Raw genomic sequence first — 14,373 nt, 5'->3', positions numbered from 1 at the left:
CTATAACCCAGAAACACCTTTTAAAGAAAAATTATGGCAACAGTATGGATGTTGTCTTCCCTCGTTATCCAAATGACTCTAAGCATCTCTAGGTGCAGCGCATCTTCCTGCAGGCAGAGTATGAACCCTGGGCAGCAGAAGGGTTGAAACCTCCTGTAACAGGTACAGCAGACAAAGTAGGAGAGAAGGGCTGGCCATGTGCTGACAGGGTTGAGTGGGCAAATGGTGTGTGCCTCTCTCTGCCACTAAACTCCAGCCAGAGCTCCCTTCACCAAAGTCCTGGAATTCCAGGACAGCACCTCGACTCACTAGCATATTCTGGAAATTAAAAGTGGTAATGAAAGTGCAGATCTAAAGCTACATTTATTAGATTGAACAGTGAGACTTCAGTATTTATTGTAGCTCTCAAACACAAATGTACAGTTTCGCAATGAATGATTACAGATCTGTTCTCTAAACAATGATAATCCAATTAGGTATCACTCATTTAGACAGCTACATTAATTACGCTCAAATTATCTTCTATTGCTAAAATAAAAGTTAAATAATTTAATTTAGTACGGGAATACAGCAGAGGAGAAAGAGACTGAGACTTGGATTAAAAAGCTTAGGTAAATGCCAAAAAGAGAGAAAGACAGTTCCCTACACACTCAGGAACCATTAGTGGTTTTGGCCAAACATGGGTTTACATTTTGGGGGGTGGGGTGGGGGGGGGAGGGTCAGTGTTTCAGAACGTTTTGCTAAGGCAGCTTGCGTACTGACTGTAATACAGCCAACATGCTGTATTATGGACAAGAGCACGACCTAACTATTGTGTGTTAAAACACATTCACTACCATGGGAACCCCATTAGAATTCACCACTATTTCAAGTGGTGTACAGGAAGCTTTTCTGCACTGGACTTCCTCTACTACTAAGACATAAAAGTTAATACTATAATGGGGAACCAGCACACAGGCAACGTCGTCAGCTTACAGCATTTTCATCTAAATAGGTCGAACAGACACAAGGAAACGTGGTAGAAAGAACACCAGAATCCGATCTCCACTACTAGCCATCACTACAGCCAAGGATTTAGCTCCAACATTGAAACTAATTCACTGAAAACTCATTGTAAGCACAGTTAATGAGTGTGGGAGAAACAAGAAACAAGGGGGGCAGGGGGAGTCACACACACAGAGAACACAAAAAGCCCAAGCATTACAAGAAATGTACCAAAATCAGTTGAAAGCTGGCTTCATCTAACCTGATCTAGAAGTTTTCACCAGATGAATTTTGTTGTAGGAAACTGAACAATACTAAAATGATACCTATACCAAGCTTTTGGGATGCATAGCTCTAACACGAAGAAAAGCAAGTTCCACCTCCCAGTCTTCAGTTATATTGCAATTCTATCTGTATACATAAGATCACCAGCAATACCAGCAAAATAAAACTACGGTTAGTTTAAACATTAAACACCTATTCTACACATAGGACTTGCCAAGTTCCTGCCATTTACAGGAAAGCTCAAGAAGTCTTACAGCCCACGCAAGACATTAACGTACAGTTAAAACTACTTTTCTCACTTCCTGCATGGAGTCAGTATATAAAATCTACTTGGAAATACAACTCAAACATTATCAGGAGAATTTGTTTTTAACTGCATCTTACAGAGTCCAAGTTAAGTCTTTCAATGATGGTCTGCAAAGTCAAACACTACATAATAAAAGCATTTCTTATAAGGGTTTTTTTGCAGGATTCGAGGGATCAAAATACAGGACCTAAAAATGTCAATATAGAAGTTTTATTAGACTCCAGAATGAACAGAGTTAACAATCCAAACACAGAACAAACTTTCCCTAAAAAGCATTTTACACACTGAAATAACAACACTACACTTTCTGGTTAAAGTCAAGAGCAGCCAGTATTTGTACACCTAGCATCAGCTACTGAGGATCTGAATATTTCACCAAATTGCCAGTTATATCACACTGAATGCTGAAATCCATTTTTAATCTACAAAGAGCATGGCAACTTGGCACAGAATTTTGGGTTTTTATGAACTTCAGAGAAAGTACTTTTCTACAGAAATCCAAACAAAAAAGACATCTTCCAGAAAATATGGAATAAATCACATCACAAGCAGCATCCGGAACGCACTGCGTATCATGTTATTTCTCCTGTATAGTAACAAGAAACAAGTAGCATTCTACTAGTCAATATCATAGCAACTACAATAACAATTGTAGCACAAGCTCTTCCAACAATATGTATTTTAGACATGGAGCTTACCCTTCAGAATTAATACACCTACTACAATCTTTTTCATTAATATATGCAGTTGTTTCCTTGCCCAAATATGTATTTGTCTAAGGAGATGGAAATGGCAAAAAGAGGACAAGACAATTACAGAAAGTAGTCAAACTCAGATACAAAGTCTCAAGTAAGTAATACAACGATGACAGGACATTGTAAGTAATACAACAACGACTTCAAAGTTTAAAGGTATGAGACCAGATACATTCCTAAGTTTCAGGAAAGATGAGGATCACTCATTCTCAAGCAGAAAAGTTGACAAACAAAGCCAGCCATAACTCAAGCTGCAAATACAGAAAACAACCTTAGCAAAGGAACACCCTTGGAACTCAATTTTCTATCTTCATTCCACTTGTAACATGGTTGAAACAGAACACAAGCTGCTTTCTAGTCATTTTAACTGGTTATTGTCAAAATCCTGAAGGAAAACATCTGTAAATCCTCACACAGGTGGGCTGAAGCATTCATGTTCAAGATCCAGTTATATTTTCAAAAAATTCCCATCTACTCCTTCCTTCCTCCCCTGTGGCCCAAACACTGACACATCTCTGTGGGTGCACTACATGAAACCCAGTGATTGGGATGGCTGTCCCTTCACTGTTCCAATATTGCTAACAGATCAGACTATTTTAAGATAAGCTAATTATGCCAGTGAAGTATCTTACAAGCCATTAAGATTAGGCAGAAGAGCCCATGAAGAATTAGAAGCAGTGAAGTACAGATAAGACAGAAGCAAGAATTGTGATCTGAACTATTCACAATAAGAAGCCTGGAGATTCCTCATCAAGATTGTAACTCCCAATTTTAGTGTGTACTTTTTCCTGCTTCTAACAGTTTTAACAAGCACAAAAGAAACTTCACATGAAGGGCTGTTGTTCCTTACACCTTCAAAAATTAGGCATTCAAGCCTTAGAAGAACAATACTTTGCAGCTTGTTTGCTGGCATTATCTACATGCATGCAAGGCAGACAGCTACTGAAACACAGATGCCTTAAAAGAAATAGATCTGAAGAAAAATCCTCAGATTATAAGTGAGTTTGTTGTACAGAAAGTTTTCAAGAATTTTATCACATCATCTCCTCATTAACATTTCATTAAAGGAATGCATGATGGAAAAGCAGGTTGAAACTTCTTCTGCAAACTAGTCAGCCAATATCTTCAGAATATTGTGGTTGGTTTTATCACTGAACAATTCAGCCTTAAAAATACCAAGTTTAAAAAACCAGGATCCCGTATCCTAAAACTTCAATGAAGCCTTGCACAGAGGGGTGGGGAGAGGGATTTTAAAGAAATTATTAGTACCTTAAGAACAAAACAAGGTATTCCCTCCACTCCTCTGTTCCTTTGTTTTGCAGGGGGAGAGAGGGTGGAGTGCAGGGGAGATTACACACAAGGTGTTAAAATGGAAAAATCTAAATGGTTTCTAGACAAACAGGTCTTCTGACTTACTCTGATGCAAATAAGCTCCTGCTCCCCAACCTCTAGTACATATGCATAAAAGAAGCAAACTGCTGTCCAAAACCATATACTGTTAGGGTCCAAAGTCTGGCAGGGGAAAAGCAGAGGACAGATCACTGCAGTAACAACCCACTGAGCTTCTATCCTAGACCACAAGAATCAAATCCCAAGTACAAATGCTGCATAGTTAATTTCCTGCACAAAATCCCCAAACCATTACAGAATTTTGCAAACACCATCCCAACCAGACTCTCTGGGTGGGAGGTAGGAAGAAATCACAAGTGGTCTACAAAACTATCTTTCCATACACTTACAAAGAGGTATCATCAAAATGAAGATCTATTTAACTTTATTCTGCTGACTGAATGAATCACAGCCTAATAGGCCATTTAGATCAAATCAAATACATTAAAAGCAAAGCAAATTAGGAAACTGAGTGAAGAGTTTTAGATCATCCTACCTTTAAGTTTATTTTCATAAAATTAAATGAAAACACTTAAGAAAATAACAGTGTTTACTGATAAAAGATTAGGGCATTACCAATGATGGCACTAAAATACTGAAGACAGAACTGTCTATTACCCACAGCTTTCTAAACCTACTTTTCTAATAAAATGAGGTTTACACGATCACAGTCCATTGTCCCTCTTTAAGAGCTTCTGAATTAATCACCCAGTTACAACCAAGTGCAACAACAAAAGTATCAATTATTTTTAAGACTTTATGAGAAGTGCTGCAGAATTTTTGAGTTGGTGGTTGCACACAGCCCCCAAGCAAAGCACTGCTCTGCAGTGACCAGAGAGGCAGCAGATTCTGTTGGATCACTCAGGCAGTCAGCAGGCACCTGCACGCACGCTGGCCACAGCTAGCAGGCCATTTAAGATACTTAAAGAACGTAAGAGAAATACACTGTACAGAGTGGATGCTCTGAAAGATCAGGGAATAACAGAAGAGTCAAAAAATAAGGGAAATGGAAGTTACAGATGTTTTATTACTTGCAAAACCGCTACTTTACTATCTTTAAATTTATTTCCACCACTCCACCAAGCCGTACTTTAATATTGTAAATAAAATGGGCTATAGTACACAGGAAAAAAAGAATTTGTACACACATTGTCTTTGTTCTTCCCTCTTCCCCATACCATGCTTCATTTGCTCCTCAGCAACCCAGCCATAAAGCTGGAATCCTTTTATCTCATGCAATCACCCTGGTTATGCTTGAATAGAGCCAATATTAACAGTCTACAGATCCTTCAATGACTTCCATCTCCGCTTAGACAAAAATTAGAAGGTGGAAAGAAAAAAAAAAGAAAAAAAGGGCAGCAAAACCAAACATCACCCACCAGTAAGATCAAATTGGTTGTAGCCTAGGCTTGTTCTGAAGTATTTCTTCAGCCCTGTAGCAAGACCTAATGGTTACAGTCATTCAGAAGCTCACCCAGGACCCCAACTGCTGCACAAGCACGTTTGGATCACCAGAGGGTGCTGCAGGGGCTCAGAACGTGACTACAAAGTAGATTGGGGCTTGGATCACAACTTTCTAATATGGGGCAAGTGCTCTTCTGTTTTAGTTTAAAAAAGAGGTTTTTACTTTGGTCTTTTAGTAGTCATAAGATTTTGATCTCCTCTCCAATCACCTCTTCTGAAGAGAATGACTTATTTTCTGATAGAATCTGGTGCAAATTTTATATAAGCATCTTGTGCTAACACACTACTCATTGTAAATATGCACGTACTTGACAACAACAGTGTTCATGGACTAATTCTAGGGCACCCTCAAAAGACAACTATAAAAACAAGCATGTCACCTCTAGGCTTAACTTGACAGTACAGAAGACCATCTCCTCAGCAAAAACATATGGAGAATCTACAAATTGAGAAAAAAAATGCTGCAACCCACTGAACTAGAGAAGTCTCCTGTATAGGGCATGCTAAAAGTATCCACAGAAATATTTACTGAAAAGTAGCTAGTGGGGTAACTGTGGGCTATCAGGTTACATTTCATCTTACTGTGAATCCAAGTCTCCTGGGTAGATAAGCCTGTAAAGAACAATTCAACAATCCTTCAGAATGCTAAGACAGTAATAGCAGTTGAAATTGTCAACTCTCCTATAACCCTATTTCAGCTCCTGAACAACTCATTAGTCTTATAAAGTACTTAGCTCCTATTTTGCATAATGCATCTAAATGACTCCAGTATTCAGAAGCATTAATAACTTATGTTTTAAAACTCAGAACTTCCAATCATTTGAACATCGCATTTTACCAGTTCATTGAAGCTACTGAATTAACAGTGGTGAACAGAAACACTGACCAATAGCTTTTTTTAAAAAACAAAAAAATCATTTGACAATTATCTTATAACTTTTGGTTTCTCCTCCCTCCCCTCAAATTTCAATTCATATGAAACCCATGACAAAGTCTGGGGGAGTTCTTGAATTTGTGTGTCTTTCACTTAGAACAAGTGTTTTGTATTTCTGTCTGATTTTGTAACACAGATTTGGTAAAATACAATGGTTTTGTAAATTTCAGTTAATTCAGTCAATAGTTTCCCATTACTTTTTTGGACAGTTATCCAGGTTAGCACATTTGTGACCAAGAAAACAACAAGCAGCTACATAAAACTCAGTATTATTCTTTGATATTCTACAATGCTATTACATGTTTTACACAATCCTCATGAATTCTCAGAGTATTTGTGTTAATAACTAGAAATTCTGCAAATATACCCATATCCGTATCTCCAATATCCAGTGAATACCTGCCTCCACCTACTGACCACACCTCTCTTCAGCCACCCACAATTTTGCCTCCTTTCCTTTCTAATTCAGTGCTTTCTAATGGAAACAATTAATACTTCTACTGCTGGCATTTTTTTCGTAGTCTAGCCCAACATCTCTCAAAGCAAAGATCTTCATGTATGTTTCAGTGACAAAAAGTTAAGACACCACCATCTGCAATGCTACAAACAAAGGTAAGGAGAACAAGAAAAGGACAAAACAAAACAAATCAACAACACACAAACCACAAAACCCCTAATGCTCCAAAAGAAACATGGGAGGATATTAAGGAAGTCTCTCAGAGGAAATCCTTCTTCTGCATTCAAAAACTTCAAATCCCAAAAGCCAACTAGCAAGTTAATGTGTGCATTATCAAACTCAGGCTAACAAACATAATTTGACAGCCTATAGGCTCAAAAATTTTAGCAGAAGGCACTTTCCCTTTCTGTACACGTCACGTAGAACAGTTTATCTCTTGTCGTACCTTTTACTTTCCCCTCTTTTACCCTGAAACCAAGGGGCTTTTGAGCATAAGCTTATGACACCTGAATTGCATATCATGTCATTACACACCAATTTTAACAGCTTCAAGGAAAAATAAAAATATTTAGCTACTGAAAAATTTAGTTTGTTACCCTCACTGGATGACAATGTAATACAAGCACAGTGATGATGGAACATCCCGTTTTCTCAAATATTCTCAGAAGACTCTGTGCTTTGAAAGCTCACACTGGAAAAAGCAACATTTTTTAATTGCTATATACACCAACTTATTAGCAGTCATTCTTGTCAGCTTAGTTTTTAAAACAGGATGCATGCAGTCATATCAGGAAGAGGGCAGTTGCTGTGAAAGGATGATACCAAAAAGAAGTTGTCCTTAATGTTGATAACCTCACACAATGTGTTCTCAGCTATGCTATCCAAGTTTTCCACAACAGTGAGATGGTCAATTAAATACAACTCAAAAGCATTGCAGATTTTGCATGATACAGCAGCGGGGGGCTTGTATAAGGTGTCTTGACATCCTTCAGCAGTTTCCTTCACAGACACTGCCAAGGCAAGTCTGTTCTGCCTTTTAAGACCCCTCATCTTTTTGCATGCATGTGTACAACTGTTGAGTCTCTCAAGGTTCAACTACTTGCTTACTCTCTTGTACAACTGTTTGTAATGCTTCCATATCCCATCTTTTTACACGTACAATATCTCCATATACATCTTAAGGGATATTAGAATGATCTCCTCTGAATTCTTTCTCTCAACCCCATACGCCAATATCTTCAAGAAAGAAATGTTTAACAGCATAGTTACAGCACAGCTCAGTTATAGATGTGTTTATATAATTACATAGCTAAAGGTTTAATAAATTATCCCCCTCGACCTTCCATACACTTTAAGTGATCACAGAAAAGTACAAGATCAGGCTTGTGTACATTGGTGCAGCACTCCATGCTGACACTGACCACAACTTGCAAGTATTACTGCAGGTATGGTATATCCGCTTTACATAGTCTCACACATCTATGGTTAGCTTTCAAACAATAAAAATAACATTAGTCTAACCCACAAAATCCTAAATTACAGTGTTGGAAGCAATCTGATTTTCAAATGAAGGTAAGTTTCAAAAACACTTGAAAGGATCTAAAGTAAATGGAAGAAGTCATTCTTCCCCTCTATTATCATCATAAAAGGATCATGAGCACAATCCCACCCGTTCTACACCTCACTTTTAGGTGATCTCCAACCACCACAATGAAGACAAACACATTTTTCTCCCAGTTATTTAGCTCTTTACTTAATTTTTTTTTTTGGAAAAAAAAAATAATAAACGACAGTAAAAGATGCTTTGCCATCAATGTCTGGTACACAGGTACTTAAAGCAAGCACCTTTCCACAACTATGCTTGGCTAGTATTTCCTAACACTTACTTTTTACCTTGGTATACTTAAAATAAGCATGCAACAATACTAAGTAACTACCAGTGAAATCCAGCTGAGCACAAAGCAATACAGAATGCACTTGTAAGTCTCTAGGTTGGCCAATAAGGACTTTGGCAGAATTTGAAAGCCCTTCAGGGACAGAGGCAAATATAACTGGGAGACCTACCTAATTAAGCATCGCTAACATTTTGAATATAAAGTAGTTAATTCCCTGAAAAATAATTCAATTAATCACACTCTTATTAGGAAGGCTGTATTTTCTTCTCACCACATAGGCATGCTTGCGCTGTTATAACACATGGGGAACAAAAAGCATAGTGCTTTCTGTAGGAAAGGTTCTGTATTCCCCCTGCATCAAGATTTTGAAAAAGGACTAGCCACAAAATTTAGCTGTCCTCACCCAACAGTGATTCCTGCCTAATTCTTCACTACAGCCTCAGATTAAGGATAAAAAGGAATATTACCATATATACCATTTAAAATATTCCAACAACTCAGTGACTGTTCTGGTGTGGAGGAACTGATATCTCAGGAAAAGTTGTCTTGCAAGATCTTAATTCCTCTTTTGTGTCAAATGGAAATAACAGCATACAGTACCAGGGTTTACATTCCTAAAGGAAAAGATAGGAGTTAAAAATAATGTACAAAAAATCTCTCAGAACCCACTGAAGAGAAGACGAAACAATACAGTTGATAAAGAAAAATAAGGAGTCCCTTAATATGGAAGAAAAAAAATCCCTTCAACTTCATAAGCAGTAACTTGAAAGATCAAGTGTTAAAATAAGAATGCACCATATGAGGGGGCTGGTAAGAGGGAGAAATCTAGATCAGATGCTTACTTTAAAATAAACAACGCAAAATACACTATTGCAGGCTGCAAACTTAACCATCCACAGCATTATTTATTAACTGGTACTCTATCACAGAACACATGCTGGGGGAGGGGAGGGTAACTGTCATATTACACAGTTGAAATCTGGTTTTAACTCTTAATCATACTATTTTGTTCATTCACTAGACACTGTATCAATGACCTAAAAAATACTTTGATTAGCTGCCCAAAAAAGTTCCTGAAGTCTTTGACTAGAAGGAAGGTCAACAAAATTAACTTGGGGAAAAAGCACAACAGGCTGCCTTGCTGTAACCTCACAAACTTTGTAAGACGTCAAAACCACCTTGTTTTGTAATTGTAAACATTCAGAGGAAAAGCCAGCTTCACTCCGTTATTTCAGGATCTGACTGCACCTTTAGAGACACTATTCATTCCACGTGAGAGGAGAAAGAGTTAAACTAAGCCCACATTCAGTACCACTTCAGTAACACAGTGGCAAGTCCATTCAAATAATTATTGCATTAGCCTTTCAGTGCTAGTAGCAAAGCATACAAGAGAGAAAGTGGAATGGTGCATTTATTTTCCCTGGTTAGTTTAGCAGAGCTGAAGGAATCAAATCTGAACACACGACAAGAGGCACCAATATTCACCTGTATTATCACAGACAGACATTTTGACTTTTGTTCCATTTGATCAATTGAAGAACACATTATTACACACGTGAAATAATATTTCAAATACAAGAAATGTGAAAACTTAGATACAGTGACTTTGTGCATTAACGTCCCAGCATATACGTTACCACACGATACTCCAATTAATTCAAAATAAGTTTAATTTTAATGATAAGGAAAAGTACATCCCAGTGTTTTGCATACATGATCAGACTGCTGGCATGACTGAATAGGCCCAAAGCCTAAGTATTAATGCAGAGTATTTAATCCTGTGGTCTTTATAAAAATGAAGAATTTGGTGAGGTGAATAAAACGTGCTCATACTATTTTTAAAAAAACATTTTTTAAAAAGTGAGCTGAAACACACAGACATCTCTCATGCAAGGCATAGCAAACTACAGCTATTACAACTCAAGATATTTCTTATTTAGGCAAGAAACCTAGTTCCCAAGCTAATACAGATACGCACACTATACAGCATTAGTTATACGACACTACTTTTATTAATGTTAGAGAATTAATCGGCTATATTCCATTACGCATGCCATGACTGAGCGCAGGCAAGGTAGCATGGCATTGTTCACAGACTTGCATGGTGCTTCTACTCTCTCTGAAGCAGCACTTCGGCCCAGAATACTTAGAATGACATCAACAAGTTATCTGAGAAACTTGGCTAACATTCTAAAATAAACCCCGTAAAAGCTCTGCTGCCACATTAACCAGTCTAAGGTAAACCGCACACACTTCAGCTCAAATAAGGTCTCTAAATAAGACAGGTCTTCTACCATAATAAGTCATTTTATTGTCCAGAATTATTTCGAGTTTTAATTCAACCATATCTTTCTCATCTTACCAGTCCAACATGACTCAATTCACCTAGCTTCATAAAAGTCAGCGTTCACTCATTTCTTCATCCCTTGTTTCACAAAGAAACTAAAGTTATGTGAAATCGCAGGAATCTAAATCTAGGTATCTACACATAAGCAAAGCATTCTATGGGCCCTTTGTAGAGATGAGCTGTAACCACCCGAGTTTAAATTCACACTTCAAAAACGGAACAAAAAAAGCAAATGTAAAAACTAAAGGCTAATATATTTCTACTGTAGTTTACAATCTGCAAACATCTCAGAAATTAGAAATGCTATAATACTAAAACTGGTTTAGATGAGCTGCACTGGCAGAAAGAGAGACTGCCATCTATGCTAAAATTGTTCTGAAGTAGATCCTGTCCCTCTCATTGAAGGATTCTTCTCATTTACTGATGATACTCCTCTACTACTACTGGTGGACTACGTCAACTACAGATTTAGAAGAGAACTGTGGAGGAGAAAAATAACTAACCAGGGCACTGGGTTATTTTCCTTCCTAAATTCCAAACTGCCCTCAATCAAAAAACGGCTCATCTTCATCTGTCCAGCACTACTATAATCCCCTACTATCAATGCAAATTGTTTCATGCTCTTGTTTTGGTTTTGCTAGCTAAACAAGTACAGAATTTTAAAATATCATTTTATAATTACGCCTTTTAGTGACCAAAAGTGTTAACATTGCACCCTTTATTGCAATTCTTCCAAATTACATAACTGAAAGACATGTCATTTTGCACATACTCTAGCACCTAAATGAAAAAAACATAGTTTAAGAGAGGAACATCACGCTTCTCCCCCAAATGTAAGTCACAAACAAAAAAGACCCCAGATGTCACACTCTGAACTGTAAGAGCCAAACATTTTAAATAATTTAAAAAACAAAAACACCAGAATAGATTATAGGAATATTGCTCTGACACCTTTTGCACACGTTGTTTGAACACTACCTAGCAGCAACAAGACAACAAAAATATCTACCAAAATATAGATACCTAGTTCCTAAAAATGAAAAAAACTTGTATAAGGAACAATCATGCGTAGACAGCTAACATAATGAAGTCTGAAAGCTTAGAGCTTCCCGTATGTTACCTAAAAATCTACCAGACTCTGAAAAAGGTTTAATATAAATACAGTGTATATTACCATTTCCATACAAACCCTTTTTTTTTTCTTTTCCTTACTACTGTTTACAAATTATTCCTTTTTGTAACTCCTTTGTACTTCCCAAAACCTCCTTCCCCCACTGTTTGTAATAAATCTGGTCTTTGTATGACTATAGGACACAACAGCTTTATGCTAAGCACCAAAAAAATCCTTCTTAAATTGTCTTTTTTCCCCTGTAGAGCTCCAGGTTCTCAACTCTGAAATTAATCACCTGTCAAACAAGTCACCACGGCTTAGTTTTTCAAAGCAATTCCACCCTCCTCGCCACCTAGCATCTCAAAAGCAGGTAAAAATTTATTGGAAAAAACAGCTCCATAAAGTCGTAAAATGTACTGTCTTTGCAGCCAGAAACCCAGCAGCTGCTTTTCTTACCCTCATGACTTCTGCACAGAGCTGCCGAACACAAAAACCTACTTGCAGTACAACACTGCTGGACCTTCAGTCTTCTTCCTCTGGACAAAACACCCTCTAGTTTATCCATTAGCGAACAGTTTCTCCTCCCATCCGCCGCACACCTTTATGCGGTGCACAACTACTTTAACAGTCCCTACCTTCACCTCCCGCCCCCCCCCCCCCCCCCCGCCCCGATCGCTAGCGTACAACATGAACGACTCGGAGAAGGATTTGTTTGTTTGTTTGTTTTTCAACGTGATATCGCTTTCCCAACGTGGCTGCCGAAAAGCAGGACAAAAGGTACTTTTCCTCCCCGCCTCTGCAGCCACGCACACCCCGCGCGGAGAAGTTGGCCACCCAGGCGAAGGCGATCGTGCCTGGGTGCTCCCCGCACGCCAGGGCCCCGCACCCCACCCTCCGGTCCCGGAGCCCCAGCCCCCAGGCAGGCTCCGCTCGCCTGGCCCATAAATGTCCATCCTCTGCCCCCGGCAGCGCTGCGGGACCCTGTGGCGCGGCCCCGGCCGCGGGGAACCTGCCCACCCGCGGGACCCCGCGCCCGCCGCCCCCGCGCCGCCGGCCCGCGCCCCTCCCCCGCCCGCCCCCCGCACCAACTTCCCCGCCGGCGCCCCCCGCCCCGCTCGGCTCGGCGGGAACGAGCGCTGGGGGGACCCTCCTTCCCCACCCCCCCAACCCCGGGCCGCCCCCCGAGGCGACTGCCCCCGCCCGTCACCCGCTGCCCCAGCCCCCGACCCCGCTCGCTCGCCGCCGCTCCTCGCCGCCAGCCCAAGGCGCCGGGCTCGGGGAACGCCCTCACGGTCGCCCCCAAAAGCAGGGACCCCCCTCGCTCACTCACCCGCCCGCGTCCCCTCGCTCCCCGCCGTCGCCGCTCCTGCCTCCTCCCCGCTGAGGCTCCTCAGGAGACACTGACACCGGCGCACGGATACCCGCTGGGCGCTATTTTTGGGAAACAAGGCCCAATCGGGGCCGGAACTACTTCCTCTGTCACACTCTCTCCTCAGGCGCAGCCGTCTCCCAACAATATCCTTCCGCTCTTTTCTCCGGGCGGCTCGTACGTCGCCGCGGGAGCTCAGCCGAGCCAGGCAGGGGCGGGAAGAAGAGAGCAGCGTAGGGAAGCGGGGCGGGAGGCTGCGCCCGGCGGCGGGGCTGGCAGCGCCCGGGGTTGGACACCCAACATCGCCGGATTATTTTGTTTTACCATGGGGAGCGGCCGGGTCTACATTCTTCACTGCCGACCCAATCCCGCGGCGCCGCGAGCCGATAGGGCAGCGCGCCGGAGTGACGGGGCGAAGGCGCCAATCGCGGTGCCAGCAAATGAAAGGGGCCGGCCAACCCGAGAGCAGTTGGTGGGCGGGGCGCAGTGAAACGTGGGGGCTTTGAGTGACGGCAGAGCGCTCAACCAGAAAGGCGGAGAGGGACGCAGCAGCCAATCAAAGCCGAGCGTGTGCGGGCCTACCGCCGAGGAAGCCCTTGGCCGTGCCCCCTCCTGCCCAACCTTGGCACGGCGCATGCGTGCAAGGGTGCCGCCGCGCTCCGCGCCGCTCCGTCCCTCGCCTCGCCGCCAGTGACGCACGCGGCCAGGCCCGCCCTAGCGGGGAGCGGCGCATGCGCCAACGCGCCCGCCCAGGGCAGGGCCGGGCCGGGCCGGGCCCCGCAGCGACGTGCTGAGGGGTTGCCGGGGGCAACGGCAGCGGCCGGGCCGAGGCTCGACCGGCGCCCGCCGCCAGGTCGGGGCCCGCGGCCCCCCCGGAGGGGCAGCCTGAAGGGGGAAGGCGGATTCCCCTGCTGTCAGCGAGGCAAAGCTTTGCACCCGGGGGCCAAAGCCCGGCTTAAAGTTAATTAAAACTATCTCAGTAAGCGGTACCTGCTCCTCTTCCAAGGCCTGATCACTGGGGCTCTGGCTACATCCTCCAACACCAGTTGCCACCCACAACCTCTATCACCCTCACA

At 41.8% G+C, this 14,373-nt stretch overlaps 1 protein-coding gene across 9 annotated transcripts in view; it reads right to left on the bottom strand.

The window, feature by feature from the left end:
• The window catches only part of MEF2A (myocyte enhancer factor 2A), a 93,152-nt gene extending 79,182 nt beyond the window's left edge, over window positions 1–13,970 (bottom strand). For 2 of the 9 annotated variants that reach the window (XM_080397230.1, XM_080397231.1), the window contains exon 1: window positions 13,259–13,938. The gene's annotated coding sequence lies outside the window, so the exon portion shown is untranslated. Of the gene's footprint in view, window positions 1–8,937; window positions 9,077–13,258 lie in introns of those variants that run through there. The other 7 variants (XM_080397222.1, XM_080397224.1, XM_080397229.1 and 4 more) reach the window with 7 other exon arrangements.
• Window positions 13,971–14,373: the final 403 nt, after the last annotated feature.

This window comes from Falco punctatus (assembly GCF_963210335.1).
Source record: "Falco punctatus genome assembly, chromosome: 7".
In the NCBI taxonomy this organism is placed as follows: domain Eukaryota; kingdom Metazoa; phylum Chordata; class Aves; order Falconiformes; family Falconidae; genus Falco; species Falco punctatus.
The sequence above is the reverse complement of the archived record's forward strand: the minus strand, read 5'-3'. Positions and strand labels throughout refer to the sequence as shown.